Source organism: Somniosus microcephalus, chromosome 7 (assembly GCF_052327205.1).
Source record: "Somniosus microcephalus isolate GS21.2 chromosome 7, FLI_Smic_1.0, whole genome shotgun sequence".
Taxonomy (NCBI): domain Eukaryota; kingdom Metazoa; phylum Chordata; class Chondrichthyes; order Squaliformes; family Somniosidae; genus Somniosus; species Somniosus microcephalus.
The window spans coordinates 244,089,519-244,098,193 of NC_140993.1; positions in this window are offsets into that span (position 1 = coordinate 244,089,519).

An 8,675-nucleotide genomic window follows, 5' to 3' on the forward strand; every position below is an offset into this window, starting at 1 on the left:
GTGAGTTATGGGAAGCGAGAGTTGGAATAGCAGTTAGTGTGAGGAGAAGGAATTGTAGTGAATTATGGTTCCAAGATTGCAGGCGAGTGAAGGGAAGTGGGGAAGGGTAGTACTGTGAGCAGTGAGGCTGGAGGTGTTGGAGGTGTGAGCAGAGAGTAAGAGAGCAGTATTCTTACCATAGGTCATTGAACTTTTTCCGGCATTGCAGCCATGCCCTGGGAGCTGAGTCCCTGACACTCACTTGCTCTGCTACCTCTTTTTAATGGCAATGGGGTTGATGCCTGGAGAGTTTCCTCCTTGGGAGAAAGGGGATGTTCCTCCTCGAGCCCCATGCCTTGACCAGGGCCTCCAAAGCAACATTTGTGAACCTGGGGGCACGATTTGCAGGTCTAGCAGCCATTTCTCTCCTTCCAAGTGCTTCCTTCCTTCATAAGCCAGAGTACACCTCCCCTTTAGGAGGTGCTGGCTGCCTTTAAGTGGCATCAGAGAGGTCTGATATCCGTCCCCAGAAACAGGCGTGTAGCCAATGAATAAGTGCTGGTGGCACAGCTGCGTGATGATAACCAGCAGACAACACAAATATTACGTGATGCTTGAGTCAACACGAACAGGAAATTGCATTTCCAGGCTTATCTTTTCAGATGGAAGTTTTACCTCAGCTAGATGGCATAGCCTGGTAACATATTGCTGTCCATCTTGAACATCATTCTTTCAGTTGCATTCTATCCCTTTCCATTCATACGAACATACGAACAATGATGGACAGGTAAAGACCCTCTGGTCCATCGAGCCTGTCCCACACCACTGCGATACCTTGTGTATCAGCATATATACACTCTCCACCTCACCCGAACCATGTGATCTCCTGGGAGAGGCGGAAAAAAACAGATAAAAAACTCAGTCCAATTTGGCGGGGGGGGGGGTGGAAATCTGGGAAATTCCTCTCCGACCCATCTAGGCGATCGAAGCTAGTCCAGCAGATCACTCTGGCCCTGAATTCCCTGCAGTTCCTACCTTCTGTAAGAGATGGTCTCCGTCCCAGCCAGAAACAGGTCCAGCTCTCGCTTCCATCCTATTATGTTCTGTTCCATTGCATTTAAATTCTATTTGATTGGATTGGATTTGATTTGATTCCAATCTGTTCCATCCCATTCTGTTCTGTTATTTCTATTGTATTTTATTCTATAAGGTACCACCGATGGCAAGGAGCAAAGAATTTTCTTTTAAAAGTCAATGGGGGAGAAATTGGGTGGAGCCGCAAACGGGGCGCCAAGCTCGCCTGGGCGCCGGATTTAGCACAGCGATCGGAGCAGTAGCGACCACCGGAAATTCAGCTTGAGCGCCCCAAGAGGGACACGGGGCGAGGCTCGAGGCGCTCCGCGTCCCTCTTAGGGCGCTGAAACTGAATATCGCAGCGCAACATGCCGCAACACCACACGCTGCGGCACAGCGCGCTGCGGTACTGCAGACCTTCCTCCCATTCTTAAGGGGGAGGGGCCTGGACCAGCGCGATCAGAGATCGCGAGTGCCGGCAAAAGAGCCCGGCACCGAGGGGACGTGCCGGGCTCTCAGGAAACAGCCGGCAATGCCGCGGGGGGCGATCAGGAGGCCGGGGACGGAGATGCTGGCAGGCGGCAGCCGAAAAAAACGGCCACCCCGCACCTCCACCTTAATTTGCGCCACTGCCGCCACAGGAAGGCCCCGTGAACTGGGCGCCATTTGCGAACAGCGCTACGGAGGCGGTCGCTGCCAAATATCGAGATCAGGGCGGTAGCGGGGCGCTGCGCACACCGATGACATCATCAGAGGCAGCGCAGCGCAACAGGCTAACGCCACCATTAGCACCCCAGCTAAATATCGCGGGAGGCGCAGCCAGTAGCGCTAAAGCCACTGAGTGCCCTCTTTAGGCGCTAACTGGTGGCGCAGCCCACCGAATTTCTAGGCCAATAAATATTTAGATGCAGCAGTGGACAAATGGTTAAGTGAAACAAAAACGACATCATTTTTCTGGATGAGTCAGCTATTAATCTGAGTGTAAACTGATCCTGTTTCCTGGTTAAAAATCCTTTGATTTTGTTCGGATACAATTTCTTTTTCTTCTTCTAACATTTTTGCCGAGATTAAATTTTTATTACTAAAGGATACAATTACCATGTTAAAAACATGGAAATATTTCTCAAGGGAGATTTCATTTCATCCACTTTTTTTTAAAACCAAGAAGTTACCAAAATTAAAAGCACAATAAAATGATAGTATTCCATCTTGTCTTTGTCACCAGCTGAGGTTTGATACTTAATAAAAATGCAAATGCCGTAGATTAAAGCATCATTTCTGCTTACAGCTCCATTGAACATATTAGGCTGATTCAGGACAGTCCAGTCTATAACTTCTGAAGGACTGCATTGAACACGGGTTAAGATGGGTCAGCATGACCTGAAATTAGATGATGTCCCTCAAGGGATCTGCCGCAGGCTGCCCAGAACCAGTTCATGTGCCAGGAGGTGTTAATGTATCTGCCTGCTCTAGAGTCCTCTGTTTTCTAATGAGATTCACACAAGAGATATATGCTGACTCATTGATGTCTAAGGAAAGTATTATGTCCGTGAATGATTGAGACACGGACAGCAGAGTTAAACAAAACACGTCTTTACTGGTGGAAGTCAATAGTGAAACTAAAACAACAGAGGCTCACTAGCACCTTTTATATAGGGGTGGTCACTGCCGGTACTGCAGTCTGAGACCAGTTATTCTCTTAAAGGTACATACACAACAGAAAGAGCAGGGAAATTTTTAATTCATTGGCCTGAGAGTTCCAACCATTTACGCTTGGTCATTTATTGGGAATATGGTGAAAATTTATATTAAGTGCTAATTTATAGGACATGCTTAAACAGGATGTATACATATATACCCTGTAGATTTCATGCTTGGTGTTAAAGAGTCAAAATTTGACCTTTTGAAATTTGTATTGTGTGTATCTGAAACTTGGCTTGGTACCAAAAAGTTCCAGTGACGTTTCGCTGATTGTATTGGCGTGTGCCTCTTAACTATCTTTAGATTGATATCTGGTGAATGAAGTTTAGCAAACACATTTGTGTTTAAAAAGAATAGATGGTATTGCCTGCTCTTGTAAACGATCCTGCAATTTTAATTAATGCAACCTGTAATATATTGAAAATAAACAGATCAATCTGAAGGACAAAATTATTGTATCTTTCAATTCGCTTTTCACTATTAATTCACTGATAAGATACAATCAGGTGCATCATTATTGTTTAGTTATACCTCTTTAATGTAAAACAAGTTGGATAGAAGGGCCCTTTTGAATCACTTGGTAGAACTCCCGCTCCTGAGTCTGAAGCACATTAATCTAGGCTAATGAAGTGGTATATTGTTGGAGATGCTAAACCAAGATTCTGTCCATCAATTCTGGTGGTTCAAGTGGACAATGAAGATGCCATCGCTCTATCTGAACAGAAGCAGGATGTCCCTGTGTCCTAACTGAGAGTTGTTCCTCAAATAACATCAATAACAGATCATTCATGTTAGTGTTGTTTGTGAGATCGTGCTGTGCACAACATAACTGCCATGTTTGCCTACATAACAACAATCACTGTATTTCAAAGTAATTAAAGGCACAATATTAATGCAAAACTTCCTTCTTTTCCTTGGTTGTGTATTGTTTGTTGCTGAAAATTTAGCAAAATCTGTAAGTATGGTGGAGTACAGTTTCATGTTCACCCCTTGGGCAGTAATCTGGCAGAGTAGATCACACGCCTGTTGAAATCAATAGGATGAAAATCAGGTGTCAATCTTTACTGCCCCAACAAATATCACCACCTAGGCAATAAAGATGAAAATTTACCCTGCTATGTCCTCCATGTTCTTTCATTAAGCCATCATCACTTGTTCCTCCTCACCTGTGCACAGTGACTCACCCAGTTCCATCTCCCTAAACTCAATAACTGATTCCTCCAGGATGTGCAAAGTTGTATTGTTACTTGCAAATGCTTTTGTTATCTCCAGACTTGAATATTCCAATTGTCTCCTGGCCGGGCTTCCATCTTCCACTCACCATAAACTTGAGCTCTGCTGCCCGTGTCCTGACTCACACCAAGTACTGTTCACCCATCACCCCTGTGCTCGCTGACCTATGTTGGCTCCCGGTCCAGCAATGCCTCACATTTTAAATTCTCATCCTGGTGTTCAAATCCCTCCATGGCCTCGCCCCTCCCTATCTCTGTCGCCTCCTCCAGCCCTACAACCCGCCGAGATATCTGCGTTCCTCCAATTCTGGCCTCTTGTGCATCCCCAATTCCTTTTGCCCCACCATTGGCGGCTGTGCCTTCAGCTGTATAAGCCCTGAGCTCTGGAATTCCCTCCCTAAACCTCTCTGCCTCTCTCTCCTCCTTTAAAATCTACCTCTTTGGCCAAGCTTTTGGCCACCTGTCTTAATATTTCCTTATGTGACTCGGTGCCAAACTTTGTTTGAGAACACTCCTGCGAAGCGCCTTGGGACGTTTTTTAAAGGTGCTATATAAATGCAAGTTGTTGGTGGTGGTGAGGTGCATGCAGGGTTCTGCCAGGCCTTGGCTTGTCCTGGGCTGGCAGGCTCCTGTCCCAGGCCTAAACTGTTGGAAAAGGACAAATGGTAAAATGCTGGCTCAGAGACATCTCTTCAAACAAAGCTTGAATTGCAAGATCTGTACTAACTGCATGTGATGTTTGCGTGGTTATGTGTAAGCCTGTGTGGAAGTGCGTGAGAAGGGGTGCCATACATAAAAGCTGGGTGGTACTATCCCTGAAGTTTGGCAGGCCTGTGGTTTCACTTTCCCCAACTCCCTCGTCTTACCCACCTCATTCAGCAACACTTCCACTTCACCAGCTATCTAATAAGGGTTTCCTCATTTGCCCGTGGACACAATTTCCTGCCCCTACATTTATTTTGGCTGCTACTAGTTTTGCCAGACACAATTTTGCCGCATACGACAATATTAAAAGCTGAGAAATAATTATTATTATTGGTCTAAAAGGTGGCAGATGAAATTCAATAATTGTTTTAATTCATTATGGGCATCACTTGCAAGGTTGGCATTCATTGCCCATCCCAAGTTGTCCTGAGAAGGTGGTGGTGGGCCTTCTTCTCAAACCACTGCAGATCGCGGTGGGGCAGTTTGATACAACTGAATAGCTGGCTTGCTGGGCCATTTGAGTGAGCATTTAAGAGTTTGTGTGGGACTGGAGTCACATATAGGCCAGACCAGGTAAGGGGAGTTTCCTCCCCTGAAGTAACTTAGTGAGCCAGTTGGATTTTTATAACAATGGTCACTTTTACTGATACCACTTTTTTATTTCAAGTTTTAATAAACCAAACTCAGATTCTCAAACTGACATGGTGGGATTTGAATTCATACTCTCTGCATTAGTTAGCCCAGGTCTCTTGATTACTAGTCCAGTAACGTAACCACTACAGTAAGGTGATACTCCGTGACTTTAAAAAAAGCAGTAATTATACTGTAAATGGGAGTAGGCTTGGTGCTGTGGAAGAGCAGAGGGAATTGAGGTTAGAGTTCACAGGACATCAAAGGCAGCATCTCAGGTTGTTAAAGTTGTAAAAAAGATAAAGAAATTCTAGGTCTTATCACAAGAGGTGTAGAATATAAAAGCCAAGAGATAATGATGAGTCTATATAAAACCTTAATAAGACCTTAGTTAGAGTACTGTGTGCAGTATTGGGCTGGGCACTATAGCAAGAATACTGAGGCTTTAGAAAGGGTACAGTGCAGATTCACTCGGATATGAGGAAATACAAATATGAAGAAAGATGTGAAAAATCAGGGCTTTATTTTATTAAAACAATGCAGATTACGGGGAAATCTGATAGAAGTGTTTAAAATGATGAAAGGATGAGACAGGGTAGATAGAAGCAGCCTGTTTCCAGTATTTCGGAAGTCTAGAATGAGGGGCCATAGATACAAGATTAACTGTAAGAGATTTAGGGCAGAGAGCAAGCTAACCTTCTTCACACAGACTGTTGTGAGGCTGTGGAATTGACTTCCAGGATTAGTGGTTGAGGCAGAAACTATGTCAACTTTCAAGATTAGACTGGAGAGCTGGATGAAGGAAAAGGGGATAACGGGATATGGGAACAGGATGGGTAAGTGTGATTAGGATTATTTGCTCATGTGGAGGGTAACTGCCAACACAGGCTGGTTGAGCTGAATAGCCTATCCGTGTTGCAACGTTTATGTATTTCTATATATTCACCTTGCATACTCAACATTATTGTTTTATATGGATTATATTTATCTTCAACTGAGATATCTTTCAGCAATATTTCTCACTTCATTTCTTTCACTTCTTCCCTCATTCCTTTGATAGTTGTCATTTTTTAAAATCTCAGTGATTGTCAGCAAGCTATTTGAACAGGAAAGTGATTACAGCTGCGACTGCTTCTCTCTTCGCTTGTCATTCACACACGTGCACTTTCCAGCAGAGGTCAATGGATAGCCAAGGGGCACTAAGACCAATGATAGTACCCCTGGCCAGTGCCTCAGCGGAGATCGGTTAACTTGGTGCAGGCTGGAGATGGAGCCTTGGACATTCCTGGTCTGTGTGGCTCAGTTCTATAATGGCCAGTGCGCTTACCCACTGAGCTGTTGGAGGAGATCTAAAAAAAAATGTTTCAGGTCATTCCAAAACTTTAAAGCCCTTTCCAAAGGAAACAGATGCTCATGCGATCCGGGTCTAAAAGCAAACTTCCACCAGCTGCAAGCACGCACGTCGAGATCCAGCGTCGGTGCATTTCCCTCACCCAGAGTGGCAAGTACATCAGTAATGGAAACTGAGTAATTGAGATGATCTTCTTTAATCATCAGCACCATCAGAACACACTGCCCAGGTAGGAAGTACAGAAGCAATGGCGAGGAACTAAGGGGGAGAAATTGGGTGAGTAGCGCCACCTGTTAGCGTCTAAAGAGGCAGGCAGTGGCTGTAGCACCACTGGCTGCGCCTCTCGCGATATTCAGGAGGGGCGCTAATGGTGGCGTTAGCCTGTTGCGCTGTGCCGCCACCGATGACGTCATCGGTGTGCGCAACGCACCCATTCGCGCCCCGTTCGCGATATTTGGTAGCGACCACCGCAGTTGCGCCGTTTGCTACCTGCGCCCGGTTCACGGGGCCTTACTGTGCCGGCAGCGGCGCAAGTTAAGGTGGAGGTGTGGGGCGGCCGCTTTTTCGGCGGCCGCCTGCCAGCACCTCCGTCCCCGACCTCCTAACCGACCCCCCGCCCCGCGGCATTGCCGGCTGTTTCCCGAGAGCCCAGCACTTCTCCTTGGTGCCGGGCTCATTTGCCGGCACTCACGAGCGGGGATCGCGCTGTTGCAGGCACCTCCCCCTTAACAGTGGGAGGAAGGCCTGCAGTACCGCAGCGTGCCGTGCCACAGCGTGTGGCGCTGCGGCACGTTGCGCTGCGATAATCAGTTTCAGCGCCCTAAGAGGGATGCAGAGCGCCTCGAGCCTCGCCCCGTGTCCCTCGAGGGGCACTGAAACGGAATTTCTGGCGATCGGTATTACTCCGATCGCTGCGCTAAATCCTGCGCTCAGGCCACTTTGGCGCCCCAACCCAATTTCTAGGCCTTAAGTACTTAAAGAATGTTCGTGGTCTTCAGACAAAGGGTGACAGGCACAGTGTAAGAGGGGGTGGTTGAGCTGTCATCACATATCAAAAGTGTTTCTTTCAAAGTCTCATCACATTACTTTAACATTTTAGAAGGATTTTCCTTTCTGAAAGTTACTTAGGTAATCGGGAATTGAAGACTGTGCACTTGCATCTGGCTTTGCACCGAAGAGTTTTTTCGGAGTATTAGAGAAGTGAAATAAATCAGCCCATTTATTATTATAATAACTACTTTCTTTATCATTTTAACTTCTCTGATGGGTTCTGTTTCTTTTGCCAGTGGTCAGAGCATCCCTTAAGTCACCAATATAAGCATCTTACTTGCGATACATTTTTCTTCTGCACAAATTTCACTATGTCACTGCCAATGTAAATATGCAAATATTCCCCCATTTCACTGGAGGCAGTATTCACACAGGATCTAACACAATTTACGTCATTTTCATCAAGCTCGTCAATAGACTATAGCATATCAAAGTGGCCAGAATATCTGCAGGAAAGAGATGATAAAAACTTAGAAAAAACTGTTTTGGTATCTCAAATGGCATCGGGGTTGAACTTCCAATAGGAGTTCTCCGTAACTTCATCGGATGATCCGCCAAAACCCTGGAGATATGGCGTAAACGTTCTTTTCATCATTTCTCAGGGGTTTACATGGGCCTTCCCCCTGAAGTTATGGCAGATGACTGGGTGACCGCACCCCCACCCCCCCACCGTCCCCACCACAGCAATTTAATCCCTTAGAATATTGTACCTGAATCATAGTAAACACTTAACCAATTTGCTGAGACATGTTATGCTTTAGTCAGGGTTTTTGCTTAATGGAAGCAAATGGGATTGATATAGCGGAATGATATGCTTGGGTTAGCTATGCATGCAACCAGATGCCATTGTTTTAGTGTTAGAAGCTGTGAAGTATTCTATGACCTGCTCACTCTCTCCATTAGAGAAAGATGTCACAGTTGTAATCAGCCATAAAAGAGAAGGGCTAAATATG